Here is a 19,912-nt window from a genome sequence, read left to right as displayed (position 1 = left end):
TATATGCAATAAGAATAATTATCAAGTATTGTCCCGGAAAAACAAAGGGTGATAACATAAGCAAAATGCAACTACAACCAACAAGAATAACATCAAACAAGAAAGACATGCTAAATGTCCAGAACATGGGCAAAGGGCAAATTACTGAGATTACTACAATAGCTGTCCGGTCTTGAAGATTCTAACTCTAGTACTAATATGTTCTAGTTAAGATAAGAGAAGATTGTAACGGTAAGTATCTAGTCTTCAACTCCATCAAAGACCCAAGGAGGAACATAATACCTGAGAAAATGGAAAATGCAAGCAAGCAATTTTCATAATTCTTGTAAGAATAGACAGAGACATCAGGCAGCCTGGATAGTCACCTAAAGTTTTTCAGTGTCATTGGGGCAACCAATTTGGTGACAGGCCTAGCATATCTGACAGACCATTTTCAGAAGCAGGAATTTTGAAAGACCATCTTACCTTTTCTTGGCAGAATTCAGTAGTCACTTTTCCTTGTGTCCCACTCATCCAGAAAAGACAGTCTTTGTACTATCAGCAGTTGAGGCAAGGGCAGTTCTTTGCCCAGTAGGCCATTTTGTGCCAAGAAGAAGACAAACTTACAAATGGAAATGTCTTAGAAGCCCAACATTCTTTTGGGATTAGATTGGTGCTATCAGGAGCAATCGTGTCTTATGTCAACAGAATTCTAAGTTATCAAAACATTTAGGAGGGCTGGAGAGATGGCTCAGAGGTTAAGAGCACTGGCTGTTCTTCCAGAGGTCCTGAGTTCAATTCCCAGCAACCACATGGTGGCTCACAACCATCTAGAATGAGATCTGGTGCCCTCTTCTGGCCTGCAGACATACATACAGGCAGAACATTGTATACATAATAAATAAATAAATCTTTAAAAAAAAAAAAAAAAAAAAAAAAAACATTTAAATGCCATAATCTCAAGGTCTATGAAGTGTTTGAAGATTACCTATCCATCTGACATATGTTTCTGTAAATCTGGAGAACCTAACTAACGTAACTATGGATATGACAGGCATGAGTGACTATAGCTCAGTAAATCTTCTCTACTAAAATAATTTAAGGACTAAAGCTTAACATTAATAAGATAAACAGTCTGTAAGCAGATGTACCACATAAGGACAATGACCTCAAAATTGTGACAATACTCAAAATAGCTTAAACAGAGGTAGGAATGTATAGTGCAATATGCAATACAGCACTGAGTGATGTTCCAAAGGACCTGGGTTCAATTCCCAGGCCATCTGAAAAAAAAGAAAAAGGAAGCAAGAAGCAGGAAAGGAAACCTTGTGACCTTTCTCCAACTCCTTATAAGAGTTTACATACAATGGCAGGAAGCACCACCTCCTTTCGGCTATATAGAGCAAGGTCATGCATCTATCTGGGGATCTATCTATTTATTTGTTTATTTTGTTCTTTTGAGACAGAGTTTCTTATGTAGCCCTGGTGGTCCTGGAACTTACTCTGTAGACCTGGCCTCATACTTGCAGATATCCTCATGCTACTGTCTTCTGAGTATTGGAATTTAAGTCATGAGCCATGATCATCCAGCCTCATTTTTGCTTTTTAAATGGAGAGACCCAGTGGGCAACATACCTAGACCAGTATTGAAATCCACTAAATACAGACTACCTGCCCTTCTATCAGAGGTTTCCTGGAAAAATAAATTATAAAAGGGCCACTGAGGGACTGCTGCCAGAGTTGCAGACTTGGGGCTACAAAAGGTCAGCTAAGAAAGCCCAACTTTGTACATCAGAGGCTACCTATCTTGACTACAAGCTGAGGGGAGGCAAAAAGGAGCCTGTTTCAGAGTAAGATTGCTGCCATCCTTCAGATCCTAACTCCAAAGACTAAGAGACAGGTTCAAGAGTTCCTAGGAGCACCTGGATATTACTACCTCTGGATATCAGAGTTTGTGGAAATAGAAGGTCCTGTATACACTGGCACAAAGTAGAGTATTAAGCCCCTAATCTAGACTGATCCCTAATCTGGACTGAAACTAAACAAATGGCATCTGAGACTTTAAAAACTGCTCAGGTCTGGGCAGGCATGACCTGCTGACGTCCCACGAAACCCAAATCAGAAGCTCATTATTTAATGAAAGGGGGACCTGTAAGTCCCTGGCCCCCGTTTTGGGTAACTGTTGCCTTGCTTGCAGATCCTGACCTTGATAGCCTCCTTATGCTAATTCCCTGCCAGGTTCCACCCTCCTGAATGCTTAAGGGAAGTTCCTTGTCTGTGTATCCTGAATAATGGGCATTAACAGCTTAGATGCAAGATTGTAAAACATCAGTAGCAAACTTCTGCCCTCCGGGTGTCGCGTCTGCCTCGACCAGCAAGGAAGACGCAACACCAGGCTCTTCTCCAAGCAGTTTATTCAGGAACCTTGAACAATCTTCTGACCCCGGGGCTTCTTCTCTCTCACTCTCACTCTCTCTCTCTCTCTCTCTCTCTCTCTCTCTCTCTCTCTCTCTCTCTCTCTCTCCCCAGGCCTGGGGAGACTGTCCAGCTTCTATGGCTGTAAAGGCTTGGATAATCATGACTGCATTGTGCTGCTGAGAAACCCTTAAATGAACAATGCACCACAGGCACATCAGGGAGACAAGTACCAGTAGGCCTGCCAGGGCACCTAATCCCACCCACTCCTTCGATCATAGTCAGGGCTATCAGGATCAGTCACATCAGCTTCCGGGGTGTCATCACGTCTCTCCGTCTAAGGGGCCCATCGCACCAATCATTCAGGTACCCAGATAGGGTCTAGCCGGTCCTGTGGGAAAACAGAAACAGAACCTCCTGCCCATGTCAGCACGGGATCGGGGCCATGCCAGCTACCCATGAGGATATCTTTCCACTTCACCATGCCCTTCATAGGGCTGTATGGATTAAGATGCCTATCTGCTGATGAACTTCCCGAGGCATCCAAATTAAAGGAATGGAAAAGAAACAATCCTTTATATTCACAGCAATAATATACCAGGAGGCTGGTAAAGCCGTTAGAAGCGGCAGCCCTCGCTGCACTAGACCCATGACCTGCATCTGATTATTAATAGCCCTAAGGTCATGTAACAATCGCCACTTTCCAGATTTTTTTCTAATGACAAATATAGGTGTATTCCAAGGGGACACAGAGGGTCGTATATGTCCAGCCTCAAGCTGTTCTTTTACTAGCTCTTCTGCCGCTGATAACTTTTCAGAGGGAAGTGGCCACTGAGGTACCCATACTGGGTCCTCTGTTTTCCAGGAAATGGGAATTCCTTCCTCAGTGGCCCCTATGAAAAACCCAATCTCTGCCTAGGTGGTCTACTCTGTGCCTGAACTGGATCTTTTCTGCCTTGGAGAAGCTTCCCCAAACCAAACCTAGGATGACATCCCATCTTCATCATACTCCACTAATTGTACTCCCATCTGCGGAGTCAGTAATTTTAAACTGCACCGTTTTCACTGTTAGCTCAGGTTTTTCTGTGTTGCATTGATTTTCCACAGATCTCAGCTGCGGATGCCTTGTTGTGCTGGTTCTGGCGTCCACCATTCTTAGCTTAGCGGCTTCTGCTTTTGAAAACCGCTCAGATTGCCTGCTTTGCAGTCTGCTAGGACACTAACCTTCTGTGTCTCAGGTTCTTTCACCACATACATTAAGCTTAGATTCACAATCAACATTTACACTTTTTCACAAACTCACATATAAGCCTAAACTCACACTCAACATTTACACATTTTTACAAACTCACATATAACATATTAACATCTACTTACTTATACTCTTTAATGAAACTATAGAAGTTACCTTCTCCTTGAGGGCAGCTACGTTTGAGATGGCCCATTTTTCCACACCGAAAACATGCCCCAGTGTTCCCTCCTTTTTTGTTACTAAGTTGTATAACTGCAGCCGCAAGGCCTGCCTTAGTTAGAGGTCCCCCTAATTCTCTGCATACTTTCATCCATACTTCTAGACCTTTGTTCTTATAAGGGGTGATCACAGCCTTGCATTCTTTGGTACACTGCTCATAAACTAGCTGCTTTATAAACGGCATCGCGGTATCTGGGTCCCCAAAGATTCTGCCTGCAGCCTCGACCATGTGGGCCACATAATCTGAAAAAGGTTCCATAGGTCCCTGAAGGATCTTAGTAAGGTTGCTGCTCACTTCCCCTTTATTAGGTAGGGACTTCCATGCCCTTGTTGCTAGTTGATTTATCTGGTCATGGTATCTCTGTTGAGTCTGGGCATTGAGAAACACTGGGCAAGCTAGCTGCATTTCAGTTCTAACCTTTCTCCAAACCTCCGGGTTACTCTTCTTAATCTCTTATTTCTTTGAAAGGAGCAGATCGTTAAGAGCCAGAAAAATTGGGTGCGAAGAAGTTGCGCCCATGATACTAGCAGCACCTTTTCTTCACCTGCTTTCACTTTCCTGCCCGCTTTTGTTGCGGTTCCACTTAACCTTCCTGTCCGCTTTGGTCGCGGCCTCACTTAATTTTCCCTGTCCATTTTGGTCACGGCTCTACTTAATTTTCCCTGTCCGGTTTGGTCACGGCTCTACTTAATTTTCCCTGTCCGTTTTGGTCATGGCTCTACGTTTCCTGCTTTTATCACGGATCCCCGCCTTACCTGGGGACTTACCAGTGCACTGCCCTGACTGCGAAGAGTTCTGAGCCTTAAAAGGGTTCCCCGTACGGGCCACCACCTGTCGCGTCCGCCTCGACCAGCAAGGAAGACGCAACACCAGGCTCTTCTCCAAGCAGTTTATTCAGGAACCTTGAACAATCTTCTGACCCCGGGGCTTCTTCTTCTTCTTCTTCTCTCTCCTTCGATCTTCCTACTGGAGAAAGCCAGCCCACGCCCTTTATAGCCACTGGGCAATCAACCCCGTGGTGCCACGTGGACAATGCCGATAGGGTCAGACATACGCAAGCAAGCCAGATTAGGTCCAGGTGTGTGGAAGTAAGCCAGATCCTAGCCTTAGCCAAATAAGGAGCACCTGCCATCGGGAAGGCAGAAGCTGGACGCCGGTGCCATCTTTGAGGCACGGCTGTGCATGGCTCTCTACATCCGGGGTTCTCCCATTGTGCTGTAAACCTGTATTTAAGACCTCCTCCCTCCTTCAATATATGACATTCAGCATTTAAAATTAAAAAAAAATATATATATATATAATATATATAATTGAATGAATACTGTGAATGTAATCTATGAATACCACAAATGTGATTAATATCATGAGTGTAATTAATGAATATCATGAGTGTAAATTAAAAAAAAAACAAAAAAACAAAAAACTACTCAGGGAGGGAGGAGAAACTGCAGTTAGGATGTAAAATAAAACAACAATAACAACAACAAAAGTGTAAGACGAATTGCTAAATGGTTTTATTAATAAAAAACCTGAAGCCAGATATTGGAGTGAAAGCTGAGAGATCAGAGGAATAGGACAAGCCACAGACAATCTCACCTTACCAACTCCTCAATCTCCAGAGTGAGTCACTTCCAGTATACTCATGCCAATATCCTTTTTGTGCCCTACCATTTCACTTCCTCTCTCTGCCCAGCCTCATCACTTTCCTCTGTCTGCCCAGCTCTATCACTTCCTGTCTATCTGTACAGACCTCCAGACCTCTATGCTTAACTAGTGCTGGGAATTAAAGGCATGTGCCACCATGCCTGGCTCTGTTCTCAGTGTGGCCTTGAACTCACAGAGATTTAGATGAATCTCTGCCTTCAGAATGCTATGATTAAGGGTGTATGCTACCACTGCCTGACATCTATGTTTAATATAGTGTCTAGCTTTTTCCTCTAATCTCCAGATAAGCTTTATTGGGGTACACAAATAAAATATCACCAATTCCCCCCTTTTTTGTCTGAAATAAGTTATAACTAATATAAGAAAAATTATATAGAATAAGTACAATAACTATATATAGTATATACAGGCAATAAGTACATCAACAATGCCTAGTCCATTTGCATTTGACAAATTCAGTGAAAATATTCCATTATCTATTCTATTTTTGTAAATCTGAAGGAATATATCTAATTTACCTTCTATCCTAATTTGCATTATCAAGACTATCTTTTCATGTCTTTCAAACTTATACAATTTACACCTTTTAGTAACTTTCTTTTCTGGATTTATTAATAAGGAAAACTATACCTATCTAATCTTCAATTCCCTCAGAGACCCAAGAAGGAAATAATAGCAACTGAGTAAGGAAGAAGTACAGACAATTGACTTCCAAAAAATATGAGTTATGACAGAAACAGCTAGCTTCCTGGACAGTCACCCGAGGTTCCTCTACAATGTTGGGGCATCCATTCTTTGGCCTACAGGCTTAGCATATCTGATCGACTCATCTGTGAAGTAGGATTTTCTAAAGACCCTTCCTACCTTGCCTTGGCAAGGATGGCAATCCTTTGTTTTGTGTCCTGCTTGTCCATTTTGGACAGCATACTGTCAGCAGTCAATGTGAGGGCACTTTCTTGCCCAGTGGCTAACTTTTGCCACAATGAAAGTATACTCCAAATGGAGTTTCTTCAATGCCCTTCATCTTCTTTTAAGTAGATTGGTGCTGCCAGGAGCAAACATGTCTCATAGTCATAAAAAAAAAAATCTATGTTATTAAAACATCCTAAATGCCATGTTCTGTAGATCTCTGAAGGGTTTGAAGATGGCTGGTCTATCCAAAATATATCCCTGCTTGACCTTGAAAACATATCTAATATGACTAGAATTTTGATTGTTAATGACTAATACTAACCTGCATTTCTTTGTTATCCTAAATAGTTGGTAATAACTTTCAAGGACTAGAAAATTACATTACATTGTTACATGAACTGTATAGGTACAATACCTTAAACAAGATTAGAAATATATGTACAATATTTTCTAACAAAGTCAATCTCAAATTTGTATCAATATACATAATTTGTATATAATATACAAAAATCCAATCCAATGTAAAATATTTAAAATTAGTAATTGCCTTCTAAAAGTAGATTCAATAATCTACTCTTTTACCTTATATCTATATAAATCAATCTCAAATTTGTAGCACTATACATAATTTGTATACAATATACACAAATTCAATCCAATATAAAATATTTAAAATAAGTAGTTGCTTTTTAAAAGAAGATTCAGTAATCTACCTTTTTATCTTATCATATCCATATTCTCTCTCTTTTCTTTTCAGAGTAGATTCAATAATCTACCTCTTATCTATATCCTCTTTTTTTTTCAAACAAGAACCCTGAATCTAATTTCCTTTGTTTAACTTTTTTCCTAACCATTAACAATTAACAACTTGTAACTAACCATTCTAAACAATGACAATTATCCATAACTCATTGAATGAGCAAAAACCACCTGCCCCACCTCTTGGGAATGTGGGTGTTATGTTCTTAAAATTATTTCCTGCTCTCTGGGGGTGAAGGTATCTTTAGGGGATCCTGAAAAGTAAATTTTTAGGTTTTTTTGTCAAGTCCTGGGAGAGGTAGCTGTATGTATCATTTGCTGTTCAGTCTCTGCATAATGCAAAAGTGCAGGGCTTGTCTCAAGTCGTTGCTTGAGTAGTCTGTGAGGCTGGATCATCTCAGCTAGCCATCTCAAAATTGTTGTGGGCTGTTTGTAGTCCAAAGCCAGTCTTTAGATGGTGTTGGTCATCTTAGTGGTATTATCATCGTCCTGATGGAATCGACATTGTGGTGCCCTATCATCTTTTTGGAGACTTCAAATTTGCTGTTAGGCATGGTTGTGATTCCCTGCAGAAAACTGATAGAGACTCAAACACGAAAATATGTACAGGCATCTATATGAAGACTTTTTTCTAGAATTAGTATTCTATATGACCATTAATATTATGACAAAAGTTTTAAAATACATATATAAATCTTATAAATATTGATATAAAATTCATACCTTAAGAAAAGTTTTAAAGAGTCAAAATAGAACCAAAGAATTATGAGATTAGTGGCAATGAAATAGTCCCTTAATTTTGGTTTTTCTTCTGTCCCATATGAGGTGGCTCTTTTGACAAGATACAGAGATTTTGCATTTTCTTTTAACAAGCATGCTTGGGTTTAGAGGAGGAGAGAGCCACATTCTAACTCCAAAGCCAGCTTTAATTTTTAATTGAACAGGGACTTCTTAAAGAGTATTTGTGTTAAGTGTCTGTAGAGAACAGCAGAAACAAACATTTAGGAAGACTTATGAAATTTTATATGTGATACACCAATAGGCTAATTTACTTTTTTTCTTGGGACATTTTTCTGGATGATTTGTCCTTTTTCTTCAGATGTCTCATTTGTTCAGTGTTCTTGAAATTCCTTAGCCTTCATTCTCCGGAAAGACAAAAACAAAAACCCTTCCCCAACCTTAGCATTGGGGAAGTTCCCTTTTGGCAAGTTGTATCCGATTAAACAAAAAGCATTTGTTAGTGGTATAAGTTAGTTTAAATTGAATGGTCATGCTGGTTGATGAACTATCACCTCTTCTAATCAAGAAGTCTCTCTTGTTCAAATCAAACCTTTATCATTTTTGATGGTATTCATAGTTTTTCTTCTCCTGTAGAAACAAAAGCAAAATCTCATCCCCAATGTAATACATATCCTGGTTTCCATTCTGAGGTCAGCACATCCTTAAAGCATATAGGCTGATTTAATTCTGTATTTTTTCTATTATCCAATGTCTCTTTGCAGCTGTTGTTCCTTTCTTATTAGCAATGAGAAAATTTATAGTTAATAGAGTATTATGTAATCTATTTCTGGGAGTTGTTCTTTCTGTTTATTTAGCATATTCTTCAGAGTTCAATTAGATCATTCTATGACTGCTTGGCTTGTAGGGTTGTGTGGTGTACCTGTAACATGCTTATTTTGTAATAAGCAAAAAACTGTTTCATTTTGCCAGAGACATATGCTGGAGCATTGTCAGTTTTAATTTGTACAGGTAAGCCTATGATGGCCATAACTTCTAGCAAATGCGTGATTACAGAATCAGCCTTTTCAGAACTTAGAGCAGTTGCCCATTGAAATCATGAATAGGTATCAATGGTGTGGTGTACATATTTCAATTTTCCAAATTCTGCAAAATGAAATACATCCATCTAAGAGATTTCATTCCTCTGAGTACCCTTTTGGTTACATATTAATGATAGTAGAGTTTGATTGTAAAAAGAACAAGTAGGACATTTCTTTATAATTTCCTTGGCTTGTTGCCATGTTATGGAAAAATCCTTTATTTTGAAACCTTACTATTGGCATGATTTTTTTAAAATGAAATTCTGAGGCCTCCAGCACATTTCCTATCAATAGTTTATCAATCTCTTCATTACCTTGTGCTAGAGGTCCTAGGAGACATGTATGGGATTGGATGTGAGTTATGTATAAGGGATGATTCCTATTCCTGATTATAACTTGTAACTGAATAAATAATGAAATTAATTCTGACTCATCATGGATAAATTCTGCTGTTTCAATATGTAAGACAACTCTTTCAGCATACTGAAAGTCAGTAACTATGTTGAGAAGTTCCAAACAATCAAGTAATACCATCAGAATAGCATATTCCGATTTTTTAACCAAATCTTAAGGTCCTTGAATCACTTTACTTAAATCTCCTGATTTGTAACCTGCCTTTCTTCATTTATTTGCATCTGTATAAAATGTAGGGGCTCCAGATATTGGTGTTTCCCATACAATGCAAGCCAGGATCCAGTTAGCTCTCTTTAAAAGTTTAATTCTATCGCTTTTGGGATATTTGTTGTTAATCTCTCCCCCAAAAATTATTGCAAGCTCTTTGCCAAGGTTCACTTTCTGCCCATAATTTGTCAATTTCATCATTAGTTAAAGGTACTACAATTTCTGCTCGGTCTATCCCTGCTAATTGATGAAGTCTCAATTTTCCTTTTAATATCAATTCAGAGATCTTTACCTCATAAATTTTTAATTTTTTACTCTGTTTATTTGGTAGAAATATCTATTCCAATGTAATACCTTCCCTATGCATTAAAATTTCTGTAGGAGAATGCTTAGAGGGTAAAATAACCAAAATGCAATCAAGCTTTGGATCCACATGTGCATCCTGTGTTTTCTTTTCCACCAAAGCCAATTCTCTCTCAGCTTCAGCTGATAATTCTCTCGAACTACCTAAGTCCTCATCACCCTCTGAGGTTTTTAACAAATTACTCAGTTCATCATTTTTTCACCCCAACAGCAGTCCATAGATAGGAATTTCCTCTTTGTATCTTTTCAGGAGCAATTTGTAACCTCCAACAAGGAAAAATTTTCTTTACTTCTTCAAACACTCTAAAGTATCTACATTTGAATTAGCTAGTAAAATATCATCTATGTAATGATAAATTACCTATTGAGGAAATTGTTTACGTATTACTTTCCATGGCCGTCATACAAAATCTTGCCATAGGTTTGGGCTATTTAACATTCCCTGTGGGAGCACCCTCCATTGATATCTGTTAACCAACTAAGAATTATTATATGTAGGCACTGTGGAGGCAAATTTTTCTCTGTCTTTTTCTTGTAAGAGTATTGAGTAGAAAGAGTCTTTTAAATAGATAATGATAAGGAACCATCCTTTTAGGTAACAGAGTAGGCAAAGGAATTCCAGATTGTAGAGAGTCCATTGGCTGAATTACCTTGTTAATCTGCTCCACTACCAGATTTCTTTTTAATAACAAATACAGGAGAATTCAAGGACTGGTTGATTCTTCAATATGCTGAGCATTTAACTGCTCTTGTACTAGCTCTTCCAAAGCCTGCACTTTCTCTGTTGCTAAAGGCCATTGCTGAACCCATACAGGCTTGTCTGTTAACCATTTTAAAGGTAGAGCTGTCGGTGTCTTTGAAAGATCAGCAGCTGTTGTGTCCTGTTCTTGTACAATCTGGATGCCTGGTGACTGTTCCTTGAAATACCTTCTAATATTTTTCTTGGAAACATAGTTTACGGTTTGTTTCTGAGGTTGGAGGAATGTTAACCTGAGTATTCCATTGTCCCCATAAATTCATAGCTATATTAGCCACATATGGCTTTAATTTTCCTCTCTGTCCTTCTGGCCCTACATATTTGACCTATCTCACATTCTGTTTTACTTGAGATAATGTTCCAATCCCTAACAGATGAACGTTTACCTCCTGAAGAGGCCAATTAGGATGCCAAGATTCTGGTGCAGTTATTGTTACATCCATACCCATGTCTAGAAGACTCTCAATGAGAATGTCATTTATTTGTATTTTTAATTTTGGTCTTTGTTCATTTATAGAAGTTTGCCAAAAAATTGCTTTATGGTTTCTCCTGAATTTTTTGTTCTTTCTGCTATAGCTGTTCTATCACTCCAAGCACTATGGTTTTTTAAAATAGGCATTTGGTTATTTAATTGCTCTGGGAAGGGTTTTTTTTTTCTATGATAGCAAGAAAGGACTGAACTGAATTTGCCATGGGGGCCTATGAGAGGCTCCTCAGGGAGTTTCCCAATGGCAAAGGCAAAGGATTACCTTGTGTGTCCCTTGTTGATCTACATTTGTTAGTTCATTGTCTGACTTTATCACACCTTATGCATAATCCAGAAGGTAGGGGCATTCTGTTGTCATTGTTCCTTGAAGAAACATTTTTTTTTTTTGTTTTTGTTTTTTGAGACAGGGTTTCTCTGTGTAGCTTTGTGCCTTTCCTGGAACTCACTCTGTAGCCCAGGCTGGCCTCAAACTCACAGAGATCCACCTGCCTCTGCCTCCCAAGTGCTGGGATTGAAGGTGTGTGCCACCACCGCCTGGCTAGAAACATCATTTCTAGCAATGCCCTGTGTACAGTCCCTTTTAGGTGACCTCATTTACTGCAATTAAAGAATTTGACATTATTTTTCTTCAGACCTCTGGAAATCACCTCTCCTATTCAAGTATCATCACAGTCATGAGATTCAATATTAATTGTATCTCTGAGCTACTCCTCCAAGGGTGCTGATCTTGCCTTTAATGGCCTAATTACCCTTTTGCATGCTGCATTAGCATTCTCAAAAGCCAGAGATTCAATTATTATCTGTCTAGCTTCTGAATTTGGTATCATTCTATTTATTGCTGAAGACAGCCTTTATAAGAAATCTGTAAAGGTTTCTTTTGGGCCCTGTATGACTTTTGTAAATGACTCATTTTTTTTTCTGACTTCTTCAATTTTGTTCCAAGCACTCAGGGCTGCCATTTGGCATAAAATTAGAGTGTGGTCATCATATAAAGTTTGTCTTTGTATATCAGCATAATCACTTTCTTCAAGAAGTTGATCTTGGGAAGTTTCCATACCTCTAGCCCCACATCATTGTTCTATAGTCTTAGCCTCTTTCCACCAGGTTCTCCATTGTAACTATGGACCAGCCTCTAGGATAGCTGTAACCAAATCTTTCCAGTCCTGAGGGATAATTCTATTACAAGTTGACCATGAGTTTAACATCTGATTTACAAATGGAGAATGCATACCATATGAGACTATAGCTTCTTTAAATCTCCTCAAATCTAACATTTCCACAGGACTGCAGTTAGCTTGTATACAGCCTTGAGCATTTGGCAGTTCCTGTAAGGTTACTGGATACATTAATGTTGGCTGTTTGAAAATCTTAGGCTGTTTCTCTGTAACTGTATAATTCAATGCTGAGATAGGTTCACCTTTAAATTCTTCGGTTGGGTCTGAATTTCTCTATGATTTGTTTTTACAAGTTTTTCTAAAACTTTTATGTTGGCACTCAACCAACCTTTTTTATGCTAAACAAAAATGATTAAATAATATTCATAATTGACATGTAAATCCCATCAACATTAATTATCTCTCATTTAATTGTTCCATTTGTAGATTGCCTAATATGTTATTAGAGACCAAATTCCCTCCATTGTAAAAATGTTTCCCATTTTTTAATGTGAAAAAAGTTTCTCTTTGATCTATTTTCTCCCTTTAAGATATCTTTTTAAAAATATTTTTATTATGTGTACATGTGTATATGTCTGTATATGTGCATGTAGCTGAGGTTAGGGCCATCACCTGGAGCTGGAGTTACAAGCAGTTGTAAGCTGCCTGATGTGGGTGCTGGGAATCGAACTCAAGTCCTCTGCAAGAACAATACATGTTCTTAACCACTGGGCTATCTCTCCAGCTCCCCCTTTATGATATCTTAATTAACTCACCAAGTCTACTGATGGTGTAGAACAGTAGAAACCCAAGGGAGTTTCATGGCAGCTACCTAGTGTGGTAACAGTCCAAGATGGGAATACAGACAGAGCCCACAACCCACAAGGAGAGAAGAAGCCAAAGAGACTCTGGCCCACATGGGGTGGAGACTCCAGTAGCATGCAGCTTGGGCCTGAGCTGGGGCCTGTAAGGCCACAGGCAAGCGGCTTGTGAATTCATGCCATAAATGTTAAGATGCAAGATGTATGATGAATTGCTAAATGGTCTTATTAATAAAATTCCTGAAGCCAGATATTGGGGCAAAAGCTGAGATCAGAGGAATAGGACAAGCCACAGACAATCTCACCTTACCAATTCCTCAACCTCCATAGCAAGCCACTTCCTGTATACTCACACCTATATCCTTTCTGTGCCCTGCCATCTCACTTCCTCTCTCTGCCCAGCTACATCACTTTTCTCTTTCTGCCCAGCTCTATCACTTCTTGTCTGTACAGACCTCCAGACCTCTATGGTTAACTATTGCTGGGAATTAAAGGCATGTGCCACCACACCTGGCTCTGTTCCCAGTATGGCCTTGAACTCAGAGAGATCCAGATAATCACTGCCTCAAAAATTCTAGGATTAAGGGTGTGTGCTACCACTGCCTGACCTATATGTTTAATATAGTAGCTGGCTTTTCACTCTGATCTCCAGATAAGCTTTATTGGGGCACACAAATAAAATATCACCACAAAACATGCCTTCTACAAAAGCATCTGAATATAAATTACAATAGTTGTGACAAGAATGAGTTTCATTGTAAAGGGGAGGTAAAATAAAGCCTCAGGAAGATGACAAAAACCAAACAAACCAGCTCTGATTTCCACTCTAGCCCTAGAATTTCCATACAAAAGGGCTTTTAACACAAACTCTGGGGCCATGAAAATGCCCTATGATAATTGCACCCTATAACCACAGGATGACCCCCCTATCCAAGAGCTGTGGTGGCTACTTCTAGTTTAATGAAAGAAAGCAAACAAATTAACTTTGGGTCAAGATCTTATACTGGTAACACGCCAAAACACAGTTGAGGCCCTCCTCTGAGGAGCACTAGAATACTGGCTGTCTAATGTGTGGCCCAGTACCAGGCCCACCTTTAAGTCTAGTTTGAGAAACCCCCTGTCATCAATTTGGCTACTATTTTGTCTGATGATGCAGGTTTTCATCCATAACTGTCATGAGATTAAAGATGAAACCAAGTATTTGGGAGCTGCAGTAGTTACTTTATTTACTTATTTAAACATAATTATTGATTCTTTGGAAATTTCACATCATGCACCCAATCCCACTCACCTCCCAGTTCCTCACCCCTGCAGTGTGCCCCACCAAATTAATTAAAAACAAAACAAAAACCCACCTTGCTCCTCCATCTTTCTAACACTTCTTCATTCATCCTAGTGTCATTGGGAGCTTCAGTGTGTTACTCAGTATACCCCTTTTTTGTGCAATCAGCCCCACCTGCAAAATGTTCATTGCAATGAGTCCTTTTTCTGGTTCCAGGCCTCTGGCTTCAGGTACACTTCAGGTACACTTCAGGTATCATCACTTGGCTGGGCCCTCATCAAAATATCTCAGATATCATGTAGTTGTCCTGAGTCATGGACATTCTGCATATTATCAGTATTATCTGCATATTCTGCAGTTATCATTCTGCAGGACCAGTCCCTTTACTTCAGAAGGTCATAGATGGGGCAGCTGTTAGGGTGGGCCCAGGATGTGGGTCTGAGTGATAACTTAGCTGGTTGGTATGGGCCACTGGTACCACCTCCTCAGGTGATGGGCAGAACGAGCTCTCCTAGGCCCATGCCAATGGGGTCAGTTCTCCTACATGTAGCTGGAGAGTTTTCTCTCTGGGTCCCGCCAATCCCCGGCAGTCCGACAGCCCACTTATAAAATAAAAACACAGACACTTATATTATTTAAACTGTTTGGCCTAATGGTTCAGGCTTCTTGTTATCTAGTTCTTCTATCTTAAATTAACCCATTTCTATAAATCTATACTTTGCCACGTGGCTCATGGCTTACCAACATCTTCACATGTTGCTTGTCATGGTGGCGACTGGCAGTGTCTCCTCCTCTCTTTCCTCTTCCCTCAATCCTCCTCTCTGTTAGTCCCGTCTATACGTCCTGCCTGGCTACTGGCAAATCAGTGTTTTATTTATTAACTAATCAGAGCAACACATCTGCCATAAAGAACATCCCACAGTACCTACACCTGTAGTGAGAGGTGAGGGCCATCTCTCCTGAGTCAGCACTCCCATAGGGAGGTGCAACCAGTTCTGCTGCAGTGTTCAGTGAGAGGCAGGGCCAGCTATCCTGGGGCCAGTGAATGACAGGGCTGGCTTAGCATGGCTCTCAGGTTTCAACAGGCATGGTTCCTATGACCCCCTGTGGTAACACAAGCCATGGACATCAGCCTAGATCTTGGCTGCTGTTGGACCATGGGCCACAGACATTACAGACTCTGACTATGGTAGGATCACTGACCCAGGCATGGTCCCCAGCAGCAGCCCAGGCTTTGATGTCACCATGGCCCCAGGTGGCAATGCAGGCCACCTAGATTGGCACAGCCCCTGCAGCAGAGTGGCCCTTGGACACCAACATGGCCACAGGTGGCAACCTAGACCCTGGCATCAGCACGGCCTTTGATGGTATCAGTAGCTATGGACATCAACTCAGACCCTGACTGTGGTAGGGCCACAGATCTAGACATAGCACTTGGCAGCAGCCCTGGCCTGGACAACACCATGGCCCCAGATGGCAGCACAGGCCATTCAGATTGGCATGGCCCTGGTGGCAGCATGGTCCATGGGTGCCAACATGAGCTGGGCTTGGATGCTACCTTAGCCCCAGGTAATAGCACAGGCCACTCCTATCATAAGGCTTCAGCAGCAGTATGGTACCTGGACACCAATATGGCCCCAGGTGGCTACCCAGACCCTGTCATTGACATGGCATTTGATGATATCATGAGTCACAGACTTCAACACTGACCCTGGCTGCAATAGGGCCACAAACTGAGACATGGCCCTCAGCTGCAGGGTGGGCCTGGGTGTCATCATGTGGCAATGCAGGCCACTCAGATCTGCATGGCCCCTGCTGCAGCGTGATCCTCAGATCTCCAACTGGCCTCAGATAACGGCCCAGATCCCAGATATTTGCATAGCCTTCAGTGGTATCAGGAGTCATGGATATCAACCCAGACCCTGGTTAAGGTAGGGCCATGGACCCAGACATGGCCCCTCACTACAGGCCAGGCTTGGATGTCATCATGGCCCTGCATGGCAGCACAGGCCATCTAGATTAGCATGGCTATGGTGAAGCATGGCTCTCAGAGACCAATATGGACTCAAGTGTTTGATTAGACCCTGGTCATCTACATGGCCTTCAGTGGTTACTAAAGCCATGGGCATCACCACAGACCCTGGCTGCTACAGGGCCATGGACCCAGATATAGCCACTAGCAGCAGCCCAGGCCTGGATATCATCATGTCCCCTGGTACAGGCCACTCAGATCAACATGGCCCCAGTGGCAGCACAGCCCTTGGACACCAAAATGTCTACAGGAAGCAGTCTACACATTAGGCATCCCCATGGCTTTGGTGGGTCATGGATGTCAACGTAGGCTGCAGTAGTTACTTTAAATGGAATGATTTGGGCTCAAGCAAGGTACCTTAGCCCAGAGAGCAGAACTGATTGATCTCACCCAGGCTCTCAGATGGGGAAAAGGAAAGTCCACTGACAGATACACAGATCATCATTATGAATGCTTTTTTCTACCAGCCATGTCCACAGTATGATCTATAGAGAGTTTCTCACCATTGGGAAAAAGGACATTAAGAAATCTTGGCCTCCTAGAGGCCTTTTGGCTTCCCCTACAAATTGCCATTCTCCACTGCTGGCTGTTGACTAATGGCCCTAAGATCAGTGGGGTCTATTGATATTCTGAAGACATACCATGACCTGGTAATGCCTGAGACTCCATGGTAAAGAAGAAATGGATAGCTCAACAGGTTGACAGAGGACACCAGAGGAAAGATTATTCTCCCAGTAGCCCAGCTAGCTTAAATTATTTTAACCTTAATGTTGGGAGATGTGTTCACAGGTTTCAGAGTGCATGATAGCGAAATAAAGCTGTGTAAATACCTTAAATGTAAGACTAAGATGTTTTTGTTAAATAGCTTTGATGTGAAAAACCCAAGAAGACAATCTAAAGTTTTAGAAAGGCACATAGTTGAATAAGGAACTCATTAAGGTCAGGGAACAAGAACAAAGCAGCCAATTATCATCAGCTGATGTGCCTTTCTTGCTAGGATTGGTTGATGATCAAAGGTGATGTGTCATTTCAAAATGAAAAGTAAAGACATGGCTTGGATATAGATCACTGCTAAACAACTCCCTTAGCACATTGCTTGCTAGTTTTTAGAGTCATATGCAAAGAGGGAACTTCAGTAGGGTGTGGTGGCTCACATCTTTAATCCCAGCACTTGGGAGGCAGAGGTAGGCGGATCTCTGTGAGTTCAAGCCCAGCCTGGTCTAAAGAGCTGATACAGGGCTGTTACACAGAGAAACCCTGTCTTGAAAAACCAAACTGAAAAACAAACAAGCAAAGGAACCTGGATTAAGAAAGTGTGTCTTTGAGCATGATAGCCCACGCCTTTAATACCAGTACTGAGGCAGAGGCAGAGGCAGGCCTTGAGTTCAAGGCCAGACTGGTTGACAAAGCTAGTTCCAGGACTGCCAGGGCTACACAGGGAAACCCTGTCTTGACAAACAAACAAACAAACCCCCCCCCCAAAAAAAAAGAAAAAGAAAAGAATAGGAGAAGTAAAGAGAGAAAGGAAGGAAGGCAGGCAGGCAGGCAGAAAGAAAGAAAGAGAAAGCAAGTAAGCAAAAAGCTTCCTGTAGGCAAGTCTATGGGGCATTTTCTTGATTAATGATTGATTTCTTTCTTTTTGTTTTTTGAGACAAAGCTTCTCTTTGTAGTTTTGATGCCTGTCCTGGATCTTGCTCTGTAGACCAGGCTGGCCTTGAACTCACAGAAATCTGCCTGGCTCTGCCTCCAGACTGCTGGGATTAAAGGCATGCACCACCACCACCACCACCACCACCACCACCACCACCACCACCACCACCACCACCACCACCACCACCCGGCTTTGGATTGATTTCTTTTATCTATTTTTTGCCCTCAATCTCTTGATATAAAGAAAAAAAACACAAAACTATTGATGAGTAAGTATGTGCCCTAAAGATTTAAAGTAGAGCTGACTGATTCTTTTTCATATATAAAAGTTTAGATTTGTGGTTCCTTTAAGATTTCTTATAAGATTACCTTTCCAGGCTGGGTAGTGATGGCATACGCCTTTAATCCCAGCACTTGGGAGGGAGACAGAGGTAGGTGGATCTCTGTGAGTTTGAGGCCAGCCTGGTCTAGAGTGAGTTCCAGGACAGCCAGAGCAGTTATAGACAGAAACCCGGACATGAAAAACAAAAACCAAACAAAACAAAAAGCCAAAACCAAAAACCAACCAACCAAACAAAAACATTACCTTTCAAGGTAAGTAATAAAATGATTGGTCCTTTCTTTGTAACTGCAAAATGCAGCCTGCCAGTAAAAGAATATCTTGCTTGCTTCCACAGTTAATCTATAACAAGTTGCTTGGGTATGAATGTACGTGGGGTTCTTGGAATAATCTATTTTTCATCTGTAATAAGTAAAATGTTTAATCATGTAAGTAAAAAACAAGTTGTTTTTTACTTGTATTCATTGTAATCATTCACTTGAAAAACAGAATGTAACCACATTGTAATTTGTATATTGCCTGAAAGATTTTGCTGGGATATATAAGCTGTAAGGGAAAGAATAAAGATCGAGTTAAAAATGAGTTAGAAGGAAAACATCAAGATTAAAGATAGAGTTAGAAGGGAAACATTAATGAGAGAAGGAAATCACTAGGAAAATAAAGAATAGAGAATGCAAAAGGAGAGTAAAGGAAAGGTCTGAAGGAAACCATCAAGAGTGTGTCTTTTTTCCTAGCTCCTTCAGATAAAAAAGTCATTGTATGTGCTGACTCTGTGGCCTCCCTTTGAGCCCTGCACTGCTGGAGGCTAGCCCCCCAGGCAGTGATACCATATATACTTTTGAGATCCAAAGAGTGCCCATATGTAGACTGAGGTGTCACAGAGAGGGTGTGGAAGCTGAAACCTACCCCAGCTTCTTATTTATCTCTTTCATTTGACTGTATCAATACTATCTCCTTTGTAACTGGTAAACCAAGTATTTATCAGAGTTTTGTGAGCCATTCTAGCAAACTTTTGAGACCAAGGAGTCAGTCTTGAGACTTTATGAGCTGGCTGATTGAAGGTATTAGAATCCAGAGACTGGAGAGATGGCTCAGTGGTTAAGAGCACTTACTGTTCTTTTAGAGGACCTGAGTTCAGTTCCTAGCATCTACATCAGGTGGCTCACAACTGTCTGTGTCTCCAGTTCCAGAGGACTCAAGTGTCATCTGCTGGCCTCCATGGGTACTGCACACATGCGGTACACATACAGCCCAAAAGGTCCACATACATATAAATAAAAATAAATAAAATTTTAAAAAGTTAGAGACCAGTACTTGCAATTGGCATTTGATATGGTGGCAGCCTGGTAAGGTTCAATCCTTTTACTTGTGGTGTTTGATGCT

General features: G+C 40.9%; 1 long non-coding RNA gene across 1 annotated transcript; it reads right to left on the bottom strand.

The window, feature by feature from the left end:
* Nucleotides 1–5,358: 5,358 nt before the first annotated feature.
* LOC128108240 (uncharacterized) lies at nucleotides 5,359–18,304 on the bottom strand. Its single transcript, XR_008217383.1, has 2 exons — nucleotides 14,581–18,304; nucleotides 5,359–8,570 (listed from the first exon to the last, which is right to left on the bottom strand). It is a non-coding gene; the product is annotated as an uncharacterized LOC128108240 (long non-coding RNA).
* Nucleotides 18,305–19,912: the final 1,608 nt, after the last annotated feature.

The sequence above is a fragment of the Peromyscus californicus genome, unplaced genomic scaffold, assembly GCF_007827085.1.
Source record: "Peromyscus californicus insignis strain IS unplaced genomic scaffold, ASM782708v3 Scaffold_13__1_contigs__length_99412109, whole genome shotgun sequence".
In the NCBI taxonomy this organism is placed as follows: Eukaryota; Metazoa; Chordata; class Mammalia; order Rodentia; family Cricetidae; genus Peromyscus; species Peromyscus californicus.
The sequence above is the reverse complement of the archived record's forward strand: the minus strand, read 5'-3'. Positions and strand labels throughout refer to the sequence as shown.